General features: G+C 40.3%; 1 pseudogene across 1 annotated transcript; it reads right to left on the bottom strand.

Annotated features, from left to right (window-relative positions):
• Positions 1 to 1,400: 1,400 nt before the first annotated feature.
• On the bottom strand, positions 1,401 to 3,862 carry LOC149009304 (protein MET1, chloroplastic-like; annotated as a pseudogene). The gene is made up of 5 exons (XR_016174367.1): positions 3,773 to 3,862; positions 2,515 to 2,622; positions 2,337 to 2,413; positions 1,979 to 2,099; positions 1,401 to 1,760 (listed from the first exon to the last, which is right to left on the bottom strand). The product of XR_016174367.1 is annotated as a protein MET1, chloroplastic-like (transcript).
• Between the last annotated feature and the right edge of the window lie 9,100 nt (positions 3,863 to 12,962).

Below are 12,962 nucleotides of genomic sequence, written 5' to 3' on the forward strand. Positions count from 1 at the left end.
ATCGTCTGTAATTCGTTTCCCTGTAATTCCCTAAAATTCCCTGTCACGATTGTGCCACGTGGCATCAGCGAATCCAACGGTCATCAAATACTAAACCTTCCGTATATTTCTCTCTCTCCCCTCTCTTCCCCAAATTCAAAATCCCTGAATCGTTCGTGGTTTTTCCGTCTCTCAGAGTCACTCTCGGTGCGAAATTCATAAAATGCCCTCTTCATTGTGTCTCTGCTGCGAAGACTCCTCTTTTTCATGAAATTTAGAAAAGCCCCGAAGAGCGAAGGCGAAGAGCGATTTTCTCATCTGCGGTTTTTCCGTCTCTCAGTCACTCTCCGTGCGAAATTTAGAAAAGTCCCTCTTCACTATCGGCGGCTGTTGAAGACTCCTCTTCTTCACTAAAATTTAGAAAAGGACTGAAGAAGCAGCGATTTTCTCATCCCCGGCAAGGCTCACGGTTCTCTCCACTCTCTTCACAAATCAGAGTGATCGGCTGGAATTGCAGCAATCAATCTCACCTTGTCTTCTTTCCCAACGATACACGCCTGAGGTATTTTCACTCGACGAAATTCTTGCGCTTTAATTTCATTGAGGATTTGGTGTTTGATTTCACTGAGCTTTATGAGGAGATGGCAGTGGTGGTTCTTGGTTTTGATAGAGTTGAGTTGAGGTTTTGAAAATTACGTGGTTTGCAGAAAAGCAATCCTTCATTTCATAGTGATTCATAAAAAACAGAATAGAGTAGCCACTTGAGTATAGGATGATTACTAGCTTGTCGCAGGGATAGCACTCAAATTCAAAATTCAAATAACTGAAGGGACACAGCTCTCTACTATAATAATATATACAAAGAATGAAAAATCATGATTTCCTTAGCTACATTAGTACATTGGAACAAAATGTAGTTTCCTTAGCTTCATGATTCACAATGTAACAATAAAGTGAATCATACAGTTTCACGCGAGATCAATTTCAACATATCAGTATTCTCACTCCAGATTCCTGAGAAACAGAACCAGTAACTCTCTCTCTTGAGCAATTCATTCATCAGAAAAAATTTCACAATATCAAAGGCACAGATTAGGATCTACCCTTCCTTGTTTGACCCTTCAAAATCTAAGAAGATGTATTCTCCACCTCCTTTATTGAATAATTTCATTCTTTTACAAGAGTAGCAAAAATATGTAGTTGGGAAATTTTCCTTATACATGTAAGGCCACTTTATTATGATCTTTTTCCCCATTCCAACTATTCTACTATCCATACAGGCAAAAGATTGTAAGTGAACAAAAGACCACAAACCTAAACTACTAACAGAAACTAATGTTTCTGGAACTCTTCTCCACAACATCCCAATGAGAGTGAGTGCACCGTAAACGAAATTATTCAAGGAGAAAGAGTCAAAAGTTTTACGGATCCCACTTATGATTTGGAATATCTATGAGTTGAATGATTGCTGAATCACACCATGGGACTTCGCGATGTGAACTCATGGCGTATTTCTTGTTGAATATGCCAAAAATCGATTTGATTGCATTGATGGCATTCTCATTGATGAAAGACTCATCAAATCTATTCAGTAGAGGCTCAAATTCTTCTGATGTCCTTAGGTTGGCCAAATCAGGATCTGTCTGAATTCTCTGGAATTGCAGCAGCATAGAATGTCAGGTGGTCTTTAGGCATAATTGTTGAGAAATCATTTCAGTAAGAACTGTATTTTCATATCCATTATTCAGAGCATCTTCAAGTGCAGAGAGTCCAGCTTGTACCTGCCAAAGAGAACTAAAACATTAAGCAGTAAAAAAGAAGATCAAACAAAATTTAGAATTGTAGAAGCCAGAATGTTCCTGCCTTGATCAACTATTGGAATTTACAGTATAGGTGTATACCAGAAAAATTTATGCAGCAGAAAAGACAATCTATACAAAATTACCACGACTGTGGCTGAGAGCATTGTATGACAGCACTAAGGAGACTAGTGCTGTACCTGGTTAAGTTTGGAATAACAGCAAGCTACATTGTAACTTGCTACTGATGCTTCATTTGGTTTTGGTTTTGATCCCAATACTGATTCAAATTTCTCCAGTGCTTCTTCATGTTTTGCCTCCCTTGTGTTATAAACAAAGAAAACTCTAGTTAGGAGCTGGAGGACAAACAACCAAACGCCGTATACTCAACTCAAAATTAAAATTGATTTGTAACTTTATACTTTAAATGGTCAAAGGTATTGCTTTACCAAAAAATATCAGAATGTTAAAATAGAAAGAACTAACCCATAAACTCACCAATAAGAAAGTAAGCAACTTGAAGGGGAAGAAAAAAAAATCATTTTACCTAATACTTACTTGTAGAGTTGTAACCCCTCACGAAGGTCCTTTTCTGTTCGTTCTTTTTGTTCAACTTTTCTCAAATAATTTTGCATCTGAAAACAAAATCCTTCCATAGTGAATTAAGAGTAATCAAGTGCTGATACTTTTGCCAACTACACTATCCCAAATTTTCACAGTGAAAATTGGAACTCACTTGAATATCCCTCACTCTAGTACTGATCACACCAGAATTCCTCTCAACTCTGATAATCTCCTTCTCGGTTGCCCCTCCTCCGGAGATCTGATTCGATCTGGTTTGCTCCTTGATAAATCAACCTCTCACTCCTGAAAGAAAACAGAATCACAGTAAGAAACGGAGCCGATCGTCTTGATCGGCGTCTCGTCTCCGACGATCTAGTCAGTATAGAGTCAATGGTGTTCACAGAGCTCTCTCTGGAGCTTTTGGAATGCTAGTAATGGAGTTCAATCAGAGTGAGTTTAGAGTTTTGGTTGATTCCAGAGACTTACCTTCTCACGGATCTTCCCTCGCTTTTATACTGGCTTTCCCGCTTATAATACTCTTTAAATCATGGCCATCAGATCATTGCTCCTCTTTGGACGTCTTCGATCATCTTAGCTTTATATCTCAATTGAACCCGATTGAGATTGGTTTGACCAGTACAAACCGGCAATGGATATATTAGTTACAACATAAGCCCCCAAACTGCTGATCGGGTCGAGCTTGTATGAGACTGCAGTCGGGGAGGTTTTATCCTTTTCATAAAAAACACACAGCATCTCTTGTCCAGCTATTATGCCTTTTCCCCAGGTAATTCTCGGTTTCTTCAAAACCTTGATGACAAGTTACCGCATCATATCATCATTATCTTGAAAATCTGCTTATAATTATATCTCTCATGAGATCATGTCCTTCGTATTGGTTGACATTATATTCTTTGTATTCAGCCCCCAAATTATCTTAAAACCGGCTGAAATCACTTTGTCTTGTCGAGATCTTTTCTGAATTTTCAAATATAACTTTTTAACTTCCTTAGCGTTACCGCACTTTGATCCATGACTTCATCTTTTTCCCATGTATTGCCATCATATTGTTCCCTTGTCTTTTCACACATCATCTTCATTTTTTCATTGTTGTTTTTCATGCGTTAGGCTGATTAATCCCACGCGTCGGTTCACGAAAGGTAATGACCATTGATTTTGGACCATCGTGTATTTCCCCCTCCTTTCAAGAAATCCTCTCTCATTCTTTATATATATCATCATCATTGTCGCCTTTTCCTTTCCGTACTCTGTTCTTCTTCGCGAACACCAACATACCTATCTGCTAACTTCTTTATTACTCCTTTTCAGATTTTACCTTTTCAATTTCCTTCTTCTTCCTTGCTTATCTCCGCCATGGATCCTGCTTCCAATCCTTCAGTACCCAGTATCTCTTCCCAACTTTGATATACCTTCAAGCAGAGAGCAAATGAAAAATGTGTCCGGTGCTTCTTCCTCTTCTCAACATGATCCTTGATTGGAAACCGGTCCCGTATGCTCATGGCGAAGCCATCCTTCCTTATACTCCTGTCAACATGTCCGGAGAAAAAATGGACCCAAAGCATGCCGGTCTGAATGGTATCCCACTAAAATAAAGAAATCCCCCTGGATTCTTACTTGGAAAGTTACCATTTTCCTTCGATGCTAGAGTATGGGTTCCGACTCCTCCGACCGTCCTTACTCGGTTGATCCTGGTGTTATCACCATCTACCTTGATCACCTTGATTCAGGTTTTAGAATCCGCTGATTCCGTAGTTCAATCTTTGTTGGACTATTATCATGTCTGTCCTTCTCAGCTTACTCCAAATAGTTGGAGGCTGGTTTACTGTTTTTTTGCGTTTATTCTCCAGATGAATCGTGTCCCGTCTGTTGATCTCTTCAGAAATTATTACACCTTGAAAGTATCCCATGACGCGGATATCTTCATTTTGCCGGAAGAACCTGCATTTTGGGTGAGCGGGAAGAGAATCCAAAATTTTCATTGATTCCTCCATTCCCCATGACAATAAGCAATGGCGGGAAAAATACTTCTTCTGCGCTATTCCAAATCCAAACTTCCGGTCTCGATGGTGTCTTCATTCCTTGGAATCCTTATCTCCTCTAAAAGTACGTCCTGTGCTTCTTGAATATGACCGAATAACTTTGGAGAATGATTCCATTTGGAACTCCCATAGATGCGGCCAAGTTGAAGACGGATGCAGGTCTCATTAGTCATGGCCTCTTTCCAGGTAAAGATAATAACTGTTGTATACCTTTCTATCCTTTTGTAATCCTTACTCATTATCATATATTTTTGCCATCGAAGTAATTGCTCGTCCCATCCTTAATGTTCTTGACTTACGGAGAAGTGTTTCGGAGGAAAAGAAGTCGATTCTAGGGTTATTAAACCCTCCAAGAAAAGAAAACATCTTGCCCGTCATCCTTCGAAGAAAAACTGCTAAGAGAGATTCCCACGATCAAGAGAAAACTACCCCGGCTCAGAAAGTGCCATCGGAGAAGATCTTGATGTGCAAATTGTGAAAGCAGTTGCAAGTGAAATCCCTGGTCCCAAGATGAGGACCTCCAGAACCTCCAATACACTTGAGATGTAGACTTAGGTCTCGAGGTCCGATCTCGACCGGGGCCCATCGGCTCAAAGAAGAAGAAGAAAAGAAGAAAAGAAATTCATACCGCCCCCATAAAAGTTCTGTTGTTGAAGATAATCCATGTGAAGAAATTCCTCATGATACTTGTCTTCCCAGAAAAAATGGTTGAGGACGAAGGTCAAGGTAAGGATTTATTTGACTATTCTTCGACCATCGAAGAAAATTGCTGAAGACATACTAACATATCTTGCAGGTGGTATTATTGAAGAAATAGCCGATCAACTATGTGATGAAAATATTGATGTTCCTGTCTCTCCCTTGGATGTTGTTGCCGAAGACCGTGTAAATGAAATTTCCGCTTCCGTTTTACCTTTGTCCATCCCTGTGTTGGATGTTGCTGTCCCAGATACTGATGTTCTTGCTCCTCCAGATACCAATGTTCTTGCTCCCCCAGATACTAATGTTCCCCCTCCTGAGAAAAATGATGAAGATGTTCCTCCTCTGAGAAAAGTAATGAAGATGTTCCTCCCTTGGAGGATAATAACCAAAATGTTTCCCATGGAATTCATGAAGTAGTTCTCCCAGGAGAATAATCCTGTCCCTCCTGAAGCCCTCGTGGTAATTGTCCCTCATGAAGATCAAGAAAATATCATCATGCGGTGGTTCAAATGATCTTTGCGGTGAATGTTAATCCCGAGAATATTCTTGAGGTAGGCTGATCTCCAACCAGCCCCGATCGGGTTGATGATACCATGAGCAATGCTGATTACGGGAATCCTTTCCACCACTGAGTGGTTTTTAAAAGAAAATCACACGACCCGGCCGTAATTGGGAGGCTGCCGAGGAGAATGGGGTACAAAAGCGGGAATTCCTCGCGACAAGAAGAATCTTGCACGGATGTCGATTCGATCTTTATTCTCATGGGTGGGGGTAAGAATTAGACCTCTCCTTCTTTTTATTTATTTAAAACTAATTCACTTTTGATCTGATTATTTATATTGTCTTTAATGTATACATATATATTGATTGATAAACGAGATGTTTTGGAGCTGCCTTCAATGCATTTTCTGAAGTGTTGGAGGAGAGAGAAAACTTTGTCTCGGGAAAATGTTGAGCCGATCAAGAAGAACTTCGAATTGGTTAATGAGGTACGGGATCTTCGAAGAAAATTGGGATCTTGAGAAAAGAAAATTAACGGTGAGTTCGAGAGAAATAGATTTGATGAATGATCTTGATAGTTTGCATAATGATTATGAAATTTGCTCCGACCATTGTCTTTGAATTGCGGGAAGAAGTTTCTATGTTGAGAGAAGCCGTTTTGAATCATAGGAATGAGCTTTTTCAACTTAAAATGTTAAAGGATGATGCCCTTGTGGGGCCAAAATTGCCACGAGGTGAAAGAAGAAGATTTTAAAGGAAAGGCGACCGAGCCTTGGTGCTGGTCACAAAGCATTGAGAAGGAAAAGAATGAACTCCGGGAGAAGTTTGATGAGATTGAGAAGTTGAATCTTTGCTTTAGAGTTGGCACAAGAATATCATGTGAAAGCCTTGAGTTCAATTCTGCTGGAGAAGTCTACTTTGGAAGATAAGAATAATGGTTTGGAGTCAAGGCTAAATGAGATGACGGTGGAAAAGGATAATCTCAATGCTTCCTTTAATTTGGTTTCTAAGGAGAAAGAAAACCTTCATGCACTCCTGGATGAAACTTTAAAATTCAAAACTTTCTTTGCATGAAGACTTAGAGCGAGAGAGGAAACAGTTTGAAATTGAAAAGAGAAGAATACAAAATGAGAGCGGGATAGTTTTAAACTCGGTTACCTCCTCTATAAAGGAAGTTGGAGATAATCCGACTTTCCTAGGGTTTTGCAAAAATATGGTAAAGGATTTGCTCGACCAAATTTTTTCGAGAGATCCTTAAGACTCACCCTGGTTTAGATTTCAAGTTGTTACCTCCGAGTTTCTCCCTTCTAGAACCTTTTTTGATCTTAGGAATTTGAAGCATCCCGATTCGATTGTTCATCGAGAAGATGATTACGATGATGATATGAGTGACTCCTCCGGCTACGGCCCGGATCATTACGCGGTGGTTGGGATGATAATGATGATGATAATTTACTGCTCAAGGAGATGAAGATATTGCTGCTAATGATCTTGTTGATGTTGATCCGTCGATAATGCTACGAGATGTTGATCCATCTACAAAATCACACATATGAAGAAAACACTCTTTTTGCTTTATGGACTTACCTTTTTCTTTCTTGCCTACCTCTTTTGCATATGAGGTTTTTCTTCTTTTTTTTTACTTGTCCATCTTTTATGTGAATGAAATTTTCTTCCCTCCTTCTATTGTGATTATTTTTATATTTATATATATCTTTGCTGAAAATACCTCACGATGAAAAAGTATTTGAAATGATTTTTTAATCACGATCGAGATAGCTTGAGATGTTGATTTAATACGATCGACCTTTGAGCTTTAATTACGAGACTTCGATGTAACTTTGATCCTTGAGTTATTTCTTGATTAATTCCGTCGTACTCGATCCAAATGATGCCTTAGAAAGATGGCCTCTTGGAGTCGACTCTGGAAAGTCGGGATCACCCTCGGTGCGGAATGATCCATGATCGGCTTCGGAAAGCATAACCCGGCCTCGGAAGGCTGACCACTTGGGTCGACTTCGGAAAGTCGGGATCATTCCTCGGAAGGAACGATCCGGGATCACCCTCGCCCGGGGTGCCCGCTGAGTCGGGATCATTCCTCGGAAGGAACAATCCGGGATCACCCTCGCGAAAGGAATGATCCGTGATTAGCTAAGCGTGACACCTGGCTACAGAGCCTAACTCACGAAGAGTCGGGATCATCCTCGGTGCGGAATGATCCGTGATCGGCTCGGAAAGCATGACTAGGCCTCGGAAGGCTGGCTACTTGAGCCTAACTCACGAAGAGTCGGGATCATCCTCGGTGCGGAATGATCCGTGATCGGCTCGGAAAGCATGACCAGGCCTCGGAAGGCTGGCTACTTGAGCCTAACTCCACGAAGAGTCGGGATCATCCTCGGTGCGGAATGATCCGGATCAGCTAGCATAATCACGCCTCGGAAGGCTGGCTACTTGAGCCTAACTCACGAAGAGTCGGGATCATCCTCGGTGCGGAATGATCCGTGATCGGCTTCGGAAAGCATGACCAGGCCTCGGAAGGCTGGCCACTTGGGCCTGACCGGAAAGTCGGGATCATCCTCGGAAGGAATGACCCTGGATCAGCGTTGATATGGCTTGATCGGGAAGAAAGCTGGTTCGCATTGATGTTCCTTGGTTTAATAACGAGAAAGAAACTTTGGATGACCCCGCTTTATAAAATGCATTCTCCAAGAATACAAGAAAATTCTTTCTCTTGATAATATTTCTTAAGGTGAACTACATTCCACGGTCGTTTCAAACAACTTCCATGAGAGTCCTTCAGCCGGTATGTGTTTTTGCTCACGGTTTTTGTTACCACATATGGTCCCTCCCGGTTTGCGGAAAGCTTTCCACAATTCCTTGGATCGCGCTGATTTTTTCCTCAAAACCAAATCTCCTACTACGAAAGATTTATGTTTGATTCGAGCATTATAATACGCTGCTTTGTTCTCCTTTGATATTCCATATTACGGTATAAGGCCTTTTCTCGACTTCATCTAAAAATTCGAGGTTTGCCCGTAGTCCCTCTTCATTAGTTATTGGATCAAATCCTTCATATCTATTTGATCCCACCATAACTTCCACTTTGGAGCCAATGCTTACGATCCATACGCCGATCTGAAAGGTGTTTCACTGTTGGGGTTACGACCGTAGTCCTATATGCCCATAATACATGAGGTAGTTCATCAATCCACAGACTATGCGCTTCATCCGGTCTCTTTTTTATCCCCTGCAAAAGTGTTATGTTTGTTACCTCAATTTGGCCATTGCATTGAGGATACGCTACGAGATGAGTGTTTGCACTCAATATGATAATCTGCCTGAGAATTCCTTGAATCTCTCATTGTCAAATTGTGGTCCGTGATCGGTCGGTAGAATCTTTGGTAGGCCATATCTGAATATGACATGATTTACGAAGAACTTTTCAATTTGACTCGTGGTAGTTGTTGCCAAGGCTTACTGCTTCTACCCATTTCGTAAAATAATCGATTGCAGCCACCACAAACTTTTTCCCTCCAGCTGCAACGGGGAAAAGGTCCCAACAAATCCATACCCCACATAGCAAATGGGAGAGGATTAAGAATTGATGTTAGCTGCTCTGTTGGCTGGCTCCGAATTGGTGCATGAATCGGCATTGATGACACCTTTTTACATACTCAATTGCCTCAGATTGCATTACGTGGCCAATAAAATCCTTGTCTTAAAATTTTATATGCCAAAGCTTTCCCACCTAAGTGGTTTCCACAAATTCCTTCATGAACTTCGGATAGAGCATAAAGAGCATCGAGAGGGTCCCAAACATTTCAACGGTGGCCCGAAAGCTGTTCTTTTATATAATAACTCATTTTTTAGAATAAACTTGGCAGCTCTTCTTTTTACGATTCGGCCTTTTCTCTATCTTCGGGAAGAATACCATCTTTTAGATATTGCATAATAGGATCCATCCAAGATATCTCTGCATCAATTTCCATTATCTCTGGCTCTGAATATGCCGGAATATCTAGCTCCTCATAATATACAGTTTGTGGAATAGAAACAGACTTTGCGGATGCCAATTTTGCCAGAGAATCTGCTTCATTGTTTTGATTTCGAGATATCCTTGTGGTAGAAGCTGTGCGAACCACTCCTTACATTGTGATACTTTTTAAGATAGCTGACCATTCGATCATCTTTCGCACCATACGCTCCCGTGACTTGGTGACCACCGATTCTGAATCACTTTTTACTTCGATGCTTTGAACACGAGAGAGATCTAGCTAGTCGTAATCCTGCAATAAGAGCTTCATATTATGCGCTTCATTGTTTGAAGCATGAAAATTAAACCGAAGTGCATTTTGAATTACAAATCCGAACGGACTTTGTAAAATCACTCCGCTCCTGATCCTGCGAATGACTTGACCCATCTACATGCAAGGTCCATATAGAAGATACCTTACTAGAATCTTTTTCCTCCTCTGGTGATGAAATACTTTCAGCAATAAAATCAGCCAAAACTTGTGCCTTTATTGCAGTTCTAGGTCTATAATCTATATCATGTTACGTTAACTCTACGCCCATGATACCATTCTTCCTGCGAGATCGGGTTTATGCGGTATTTTCTTTAAAGGCGGTTAGTAAGAACGATAATTGGATGAGCTTGAAAATAGGGCCGGAGCTTCTGTTTGCTATTATTAAGGCGAAAGCTTTGTTTCTCAAATTCGGATATCTAGATTCTGCATCTAACAATGTATGGCTTACAAAGTAGATAGGATTTTGGACAGTACCTTCCTCCCGGATTAACACCGCGCTTACCGCCGCCTTTGAAGAAGATAGATATATCTGCAAGCTTTCTCCGGGCTTTGGTCGAGATAAAGCTGGTGGAGGTGGTCAACCTCCTCTTGACTCTTCAAATGATTTTTGAGTCCTCGACCATTTGAATTCGTTGAGTGCATTTAGATTCTTCAAAGCCTTGAAGAATGGTGCACACTTATCTCTGATCTGGATATAAATCTACTTAATCTTGCAACTCTTCTGTTAAGCTTTGAATTTCCTTCATCTTCTTTTGGGAGCCGTCATATTTAAGATAGCCACTGATTTTTTTGGATTTGCTTCAATGCCCCTCTGTGTGACCATGAAACCTAGGAATTTACGAGATGAAACTCCAAATGCACACTTCTCGGGATTGAGTCTCATTCCATTTCTCCTCAATACATCAAAGCATTCTCTCGGATCAGCGAGATGATCAGATTTAAATTGACTTTTTACAAGAAGATCATCTACATAAACCTCCATATTTCTTCCAATTTGATCAGTGACGACTTGTTCATTGCCCTTTGGTATGTTGCACCAGCATTTTTTAACCCAAAAGGCATAACTTTATAACAATAGCTTTCCCGATTGGTCATGAATGCCGTGTGAGGTTGATCCTCCTTTTTCATAAGAATTTGATTATAACTCTGAATAAGCATCCATAAAACTCAACATCTGCTTGACTTTGATGTGGCATCGATTAGTTGATCGATTAAGTGGCAAAGGATAGCAATCCTTGGGACATGCCTTGTTCAAATCAGTGTAATCTACACACATTCGCCATTTTCCATTATGTTTTTTCACCATTACCACATTTGCTAACCACCTTGGGCACTTCGATTTGCTCAATGAACTCAGATTTCTTAAGTTTGTCCACTTCAACCTTAATTGCATCATGCTTTTACGATGAGAAATTCCTTCGTCTACCTTTCTTTGGTTTGATAGATTTATCTATCCATAAACAATGCTCTGCTACCTCCACTACTTAAACCTGGCATGTCTTGTCTTGACCAGGCAAAGACATCTGCGTTTTCTTTGGAGAAATTCTTTCAATTGTTCCTTATCTGACATTACGATCAGCTCCTATCATGGTCCCTTTTACGGATTCTCCAAATCAAAACAAATTTTTTCTAGCTTTTCTCTTTGGTTCACCTCTTTGAATTTTTTCCTCATCTCTATTATCGTAACTTCATTGGTAAAGGCAAGTGCCTTACCTTGTGCTTTCGAATCCTTCAAAAAAGTTGTGTAGCTTTGCCTTGAAGTTTTCGATCTGATTTGCATTCTCCAATGCCACTTTACGTTGGAAATTTGACTTTCAAATGTCTTGTCGAAATTATTGCACCAATAGTATTCAGCGTTGGTCTCCCAGAATTATATTGTATCTTTGATAGACTTTTTATTAACAAAAATTTGGTAAGCTGTAGTTACCGTTTGTGGATGTGTTCCAAGTGTTATCGTTAGTTCCACAGTTCCCTCTACCGAAGTAGACTCTCGAGAAAATCCAAATAGTCTTGTCTTGCAAGGTTTTATCTTGACCGTATCCAACTTCAATCGTTGAAAAGCTTCGTAAGACATGATGTCTACGAGATGATCCTGTGTCTACGAGAACTCTATGAATATCTCTGTTCGCCACCTCAATGACTATCACAAGCTGCGTCATCGTGTGGTTCTTGAATTCCTTCCATTTCTTCCTCCGTGAAGACTATTTCCTTCATCATTTTGATTCTTCTAGGAATAACATGAGATTCAACGAGAATTCACATACGGCATGAGCCTTAGATTTTGAAATTGAATTTAAGTCCAAACTTCCCAGGATGGTCATGACGGGGGCTGCATACGTTGAATCTGCCGATTTTCTGTTGTTTAGTATTTTCCTCCTGGAGAGTTATCTTGAAAATCTCCCTTGGCTTGTTCTTCTCTTCTTTGGTGTTCGATTGTTCCACCTTCTCGGCTGATCAGCAACATTTCTTCTGTTTCCCCCATTTCTTTTTTGAACATCTTGATCTAATCTTCCTTGGTTGATCAGTCGTTCAATTTCATATTTTAGAATTCTGGAGTCATCGGTATCATGACCATGATCTTTGTGATATCTCTGAGAATTTATTCGGATTCCTTTCATCCGCCTTTGCTATCATAGGTAATGGCCATTTCATAAATCCCTGGTGCTGAATTTGCATCGGAATTTCCGATCTTCTTACGTTGAGAGGAGTGTAGTTTTCTTGGAATGGTTTGGGAATATCCCTTCTGTATTGACGATCGGGAATATTTCTTGAAAAGCTCTGCTTGTTCCTTCGTTCTCTCGATCTCTCGATCAGATTTCACAACTCCATCATCTTTTCTTTTAACTCCTTGCTATCAGTTTCTTTTCTTGCTTGGAGAATGTCTTTCATATTTGCATCGCGATTCTGGTGAGTCGTCAATTCTGCTATGTTTCTTTGGTTTATTCATAATCGGGAATTCGAGAAGATGTTCATCTGTTAGGCCTCACGAACATAGCGTCATATGCCACCGCCTCATTCAAATTTTTAATTTGAATTGACTCTGATTGAAT

Source organism: Hakea prostrata, chromosome 7 (assembly GCF_041222555.1).
Source record: "Hakea prostrata isolate BN-2017 chromosome 7, UWA_Hpros_2, whole genome shotgun sequence".
Taxonomy (NCBI): domain Eukaryota; kingdom Viridiplantae; phylum Streptophyta; class Magnoliopsida; order Proteales; family Proteaceae; genus Hakea; species Hakea prostrata.